Source organism: Chrysochloris asiatica, unplaced genomic scaffold (assembly GCF_000296735.1).
Source record: "Chrysochloris asiatica unplaced genomic scaffold, ChrAsi1.0 scaffold00597, whole genome shotgun sequence".
Taxonomy (NCBI): Eukaryota; Metazoa; Chordata; class Mammalia; order Afrosoricida; family Chrysochloridae; genus Chrysochloris; species Chrysochloris asiatica.
In genome coordinates, this window is record NW_006409115.1 from 228,902 (window position 1) to 234,734 (window position 5,833).

The 5,833-nt window shown below is 37.5% G+C and overlaps 1 pseudogene; it reads left to right on the forward strand.

Annotated features, from left to right (window-relative positions):
* Positions 1-3,334: 3,334 nt before the first annotated feature.
* The window catches only part of LOC102825866, a 4,623-nt pseudogene continuing 2,124 nt past the window's right edge, over positions 3,335-5,833 (forward strand).

Genomic DNA, 5,833 nt, shown 5'->3' on the forward strand with positions numbered 1-5,833 from the left:
AAACTCAACTACATTGATGTAAAGCTTAATGTTATGGGATGCAGGGCGGAAGAAAATGACTTTTTTTTTTCATGAACAGCAGTGGACTTCAAGGTTTAGGATATATATAAAAGGCAAACAGAGGCAAGAACCATCTTATTCCTTCTCTCCATCCCTTAATAAATACATGTAATATTGTAGAGATACCAAGAGGATATTCCTAGATGGAAGAAAATTTGGACTAGAAACTAACACACCCAGATAGTTTCCCTATTTCTCAACTGATTTTACAAGATGAAAGACATGTACTTTAAGAAATTCTAGCAAAAACAAGATATGATTTTGATATGGATTTCTCTCTACCATGGACAGAAATGAGTACTTTCACTGATTTAATGTTGCTATTGTTAAGTGCTGTCAAGTCCATTCTGACTCATAGTGATCCTGTATAGGGTTTCCAATGAGCTACTGGTGAGTTTGAATTACTGACCTTAAGATTCAAACTGATCTTGTGGTCCAGGGCTTATATCCTACAGCACCACACCAGTACTCCACCGTGACTTCATTGTAGCACATGATTTTGATAACCTTTTAAGGTTTTTAATTCTAAAAGTGGAAAGCCATGTTAATTACTCAAAGAATAGTGATTATAAACTAAGTGATTTTGATATCCACTGGTATTTCACAATACCATGGTATACTGGGCTACATGTTGAGCTGTTAACCACAGGGTCAGTACTTTCAATCTACCAGTTGTTTCATGGGACAAAAGTGAGACGTCCTTCACTCATAAAGTTTTATAGTCTCAGAAACTCCATACAAGCTCACTATGAGTTAAAATGGACTCAATAGAATGCAACAGCAAAAGTCTTTTTGGGTCTCACAAGGAGGTTGGGTGTTACTGGCATCTAGTGGCAAAGTGACAACAAAGAATTATCTTGTCCAAATGCTGATAATCTCAAGACAAAGAAAATTTGTCTTAAAGAGACATTTCAAAATGTTTTGCACAGGTTAAATAATTTTCCACTCTGTTTCAGAAATAGTTCACTTCTCTGTCAATCCATTAACAGTCTGTAGGACTCATTACTGCCATCTTCGGTGTTAAGAAAACATTCAGGAGAATTTTCAAGTTGTTTTTACCAATTCTGTGGGTAGAGTTGGCTTGAGAGGAAGAAGAGAAAACAACTATTTTATTTACACTTTCTTTTGTTTTCATGCTAACATCTATGACAGATTATTTGGTCTTCAGGTTAAATTATTCCCATTACCTTTCCAAATTGTCTATTAAAAGTCAAAGAGAAAGATATTTTCATAAAGAAGTGAATGATGCATGAATTTTTCTAAAATATTAGCTAGGAAAGGGTTAAAATATCCCTTAAAAATCTGTTTAATATTCATCCATTCCCATCCCAAATTCCCCCTATCCTGCATAGTAAAATACCTCAATGAAAAAAATTACAACTTAATATTCCAAAAAATACCATTCTTGTATTTTTCCAAACAACCTGATTACAATCTATCCAACTTACCTATGGGAAAGACATAGCTTCCCCTTTTCTGAAGATGCTCTGATGGAAAATGTGTCAAGTTTTGTGTTTTATCTTGGTGTGTCCCTGGGGCCATATTCCTCCAGATACTGAGCTAAACACTAATCTCTGTAGCTTTCAAGAAATTAAGATAACTGTAACATCCTGAGACTCAAGCAATTACAGACCTCCATGGGAGATGGTGTGGTGTTGCAGAATAATGCACTGAACCACAGGTTGGTTTGCAACCAATTCAATAGCACTTAACGACAAAGGAATTCCCTCACATAGCTGTCGAGGCAGACACATTTCAAGTCCTCAAGTCAGATATCAAACAGGAGTCACATACATGTTGGGCTGATGAATCCAAGATCAGCAAGTAGAAAGGCAGGCTTCAGAGTGTTTTTGTTGTTGTTACATGTTAAGTCAGTCAGTTCTGCTCATAGTGACCTTATGCACAACAGAATGAAACACTGCCCAGTCTTGTGCCAATTATCGTTATATTTCAGCCTATTGTTGTTGTCAATGCATCATTTCATCTTGCTGGAGGGTCTTCTTTTGTGGTCAAACATAATGATCCTCTTCAAAAACTGATCAGTCCTGACAACATGTCTAAAGTATGGTAGAGTAAGTTTTACACTTTCATGGAGCAATTGTCTATACTTTCTTTCAAAACAGATTTGTGTGTTATTCTGGAAGTCCATGGTACTTTCAATATTCATCACCAACACCCTAATTCAAATGCATGGATTCTTCTCTAGTCTACCGTATTCATTGTTCAGATTTCACAAGCATATGAGGCAACTAAAAATACCATGACTTGGGTCAGAAGTATTTTAGTCCTTAGGGTGACATCTTTGCCCTTGAACACTTCAAAACGGTCTTTAATACAGATTTGCTTAATGCAATAGGTTGAGCTCTTGAATGCTGTTTTGATGATCATTTACTGTAGATTCAAACACAATTAAATATTTGGCAACTTCTGGGGATGAATGAACTCAAAGTCAGCAGGTAAGATGGCAGGTTGCTTATAACTCTCAGGATCTGCAGGCAAACTTAACTGCTTAAGTCCAAAGAACTGGAAATATGATGAGAAACCATATGCAGGATCCAGATTCAGAAAAAAAAAGCTTTGCCTGAATGTCCAATACATTGGAAACAGGCTAAAACCCCAAAGAGTATCCCTTTCAGTTGATCAGCAGAGTCCTGGTGGCGCTGTGGGTTAATGGGCAAAGTAAGTTTGAACTGTAGGGTCAGTAGTTCAAGGTCACCAACCACCTATTGAAAATCTATACAGGGTCACTATGGGTCAGAACTGACTTGACAACATTTGACGACAACAACAACAGCAGCAGATTTCATCATAGAGATGATAGTTTCATATTTGATCTCGTCATAGGGAATTACTATTTCTTAACTGCTAAAGAACTGAAAATTCTGATTCTTGTTGTTGTTGTTGTTAAGTGCTGTCTGGTCAGTTTCATCTCATAACAACCATGTATATGGTTTCTGAGGAGCAGCTGGTGAATGTGAACCACTGACCTTACAGTTCAAACCAACTTTGAAGTCTAGTACATAGCATACGGCATCACACCAGGACTCGATAAAATACTCAGAATCCTGACTGTGGTGTAGTAAATTATCTAACGTCTCTTCTAACCATGGTCTGTAACTCCCATGAAACAACATCTGCCCTACTGAGTCTGGGAAAGAGAATGTGGGAGAAGATTGTGATAGGATATGATTCAGCTGTGGATGTTAGCAGAATTCATTGTAATTGTAAAGCCTTGAAACTCTAGCATGGGTATAAAATGAAGTAACTCGGAAGGATGAAGGGAGATCTCATTGCCATCAAAGAAGATCCAAGAATACAACCTTTAAACCCTGAAACACCTGCACATTTATCCTCCTTGATCCAGGGACAGAAAGCTGTGACACCAGAGGAATGGCAGAAGAGCAGCACTAGCAGCAGAACCAAGAACCATAGCACCAGACAGAAGACTTCCCAACCCACAGAACAAGTAAAGTTGAGTGAGTTGGGACAGGATGCTTGCTTGAAAAGTAGGGTACCTCCAGGCACTTTAGTGGGGAAGTTAGGTTTGTTGACCCATGGAGCTAGCTAGATCCGAGTGCCTTCAGGCTGACACTTACAGTGGAGTGGTGTGTCCTGTGGGCACTTATCAGAGACTGACTGATCAAACTGTGCCTGGAGTAATTTGTGATTCTGTGTTAAAACCTGCTAACTTCCCTAAAAATCCCCATAACTGTATGTTTTCTGAGTTTTGTGTGTTCATTGCAATGCCTTATTGAAGCTGGTTGAGTAGTGACTATCAAGGGAGGTATGCTTTGGTTCATATTTTTAGAGTTGGTGTCAGAAGCAGGGTTTATTACAATGTCTCCAGATTCATAGAACCATTAGATTTTGTAAGAGAAAGTACAAAGAAGCATAAGAAAGGAAACTTCAGATTTTTTTTTAAATTTAAACATTTTTTAAATTAAAAAAAAAAATAAAGTTGTTTATTGACTCGACGGCACTTAACAACAACAACAACAATTGTTAATTATAATGGTTGAAAGCAGTGTAAGAGATGCTATGCTCTAACTGAAAGGGAAAAAGCTGCTACTGGGGCAAAAATCACTTAGGTATCATGATTACAGAGAGCTTGCAAGTCTGTCTTCAGCCTATACTTGATTGTATATGCTAAGAGGGGAGCCAGGAGCTGCCCAGAAAGAACAGAATTTATTTTAAGCCATTAGTCTTTGTATAGAATAAAGGGGTTATTTGGAAACATGAACTTCATCCCAAATGCTGAGAAAACATGAGATTTATGTTTAAAGGAAAGACATGAAGAAAGAAAAATAACTGGCAAGTTTTATTCGATACGCTGTTGGATGCATTGAGACCCAAAAGTCTGAGCCCATCTAAGAAAACCCCATTCTAATACTGATAGTTAAATGGAGCAGCAACCAGATAGCCTGGTATTTTCACTAGTGATCACCTAGATACAATTGATGAGTGGAAATTGGGGAGAATACAGCAATAAAAAAAATAAGTTGAAAGAGAGAGATGGGGAAGGACTGGCTAGTCTGAAGTTTAGGTTATGTGGACTTCTGAGCCTATTGGAACCAACCAGCTCATGGAATGATAGGGCTGTGGACTATGGACTCCCATGTTTGCAGCTGGTACCCATTTGACCTAGTGAGACTGGCTAGAACTGAATTGACCAGAACCCAACTGAATGAAGAAAGAGATGTTTGAATTAGTGCAAATTTCTGCAATTATTATGGCTTGCTATGAACTGGACTTTCTTTATGAATGCAGATGTCTAAAGTTCTAACAAAAACATAACATTATTTATATCTAGGAAAATGTTTGTATTGTGAGAGTACTGGGTTGATAGGGATGAACAACTTAGAAATTGGATATTTAAAATGGGAAGAGATAAAGACATAAAATGGCTGCATTATAAGATTTCATGGGTATGCTTACAATTAAAATGATATGGGGAAAGTTAATTTGTCATGCATGAAAGGGATAATGGCTACAAGAGGCAGGGTATGGCCTGTGGTATACTGACTTATGTGATGTCTCTTCTAACCATATTCTGTGTCTCTCACCAAACAATGTTTCTGCTTTATTGAGTCTGGGGAACAGAATGTGAGAGAGGATGCTGATAGGACATGATTTAGCTATGAATGTTAGCATAGTAAATTGTAATTTCAATAACTTGAAACACTATCACAAGCACAAAATGAACCATCTCAAAAGCAGGATCAAGGATCTCAATACCATCAAAGAAGAAGAACCAGGAGTGGAATAAGTCCTTTGGACCCTTAAATCCCTGCACATTAAACTTCCTTGATCCAGAGACAGAAAATTGTGAAATAGGATGAATAGTAAAGGAGCAGTAGCAACAGCAAAATCAAGACTCAGAATGGAAAATAAAGCCATGGGCTGTACTTGGACGCTGTCAAAAATGAAATGGGATGAAAAAACATGGGTAGTCTAGGTATTGGTAAGCTGAAATGTACTGGTATTGGCTATTTTTAATGTGACAATCACGTGGTTTACCATGCCAGGTATAACAAATTGAAGAGGAATGGCATCACATTCATCATCAAAAAGAAAACATCAATATCTGTCTTGAAGTACAATGTTGTCTGTGATAGGATAATATCAATATACCTACAAGGAAGGAAAGTTAATACCACTATTACTCAAGCTTATGCACCAACTATAAAAGCTAGGGATGATTATATTGATCAGCTTTGCAATCAAGATGTATTGACAGTTACTGGGGATTGGAAAGCAAAGATTGGAAATAAAC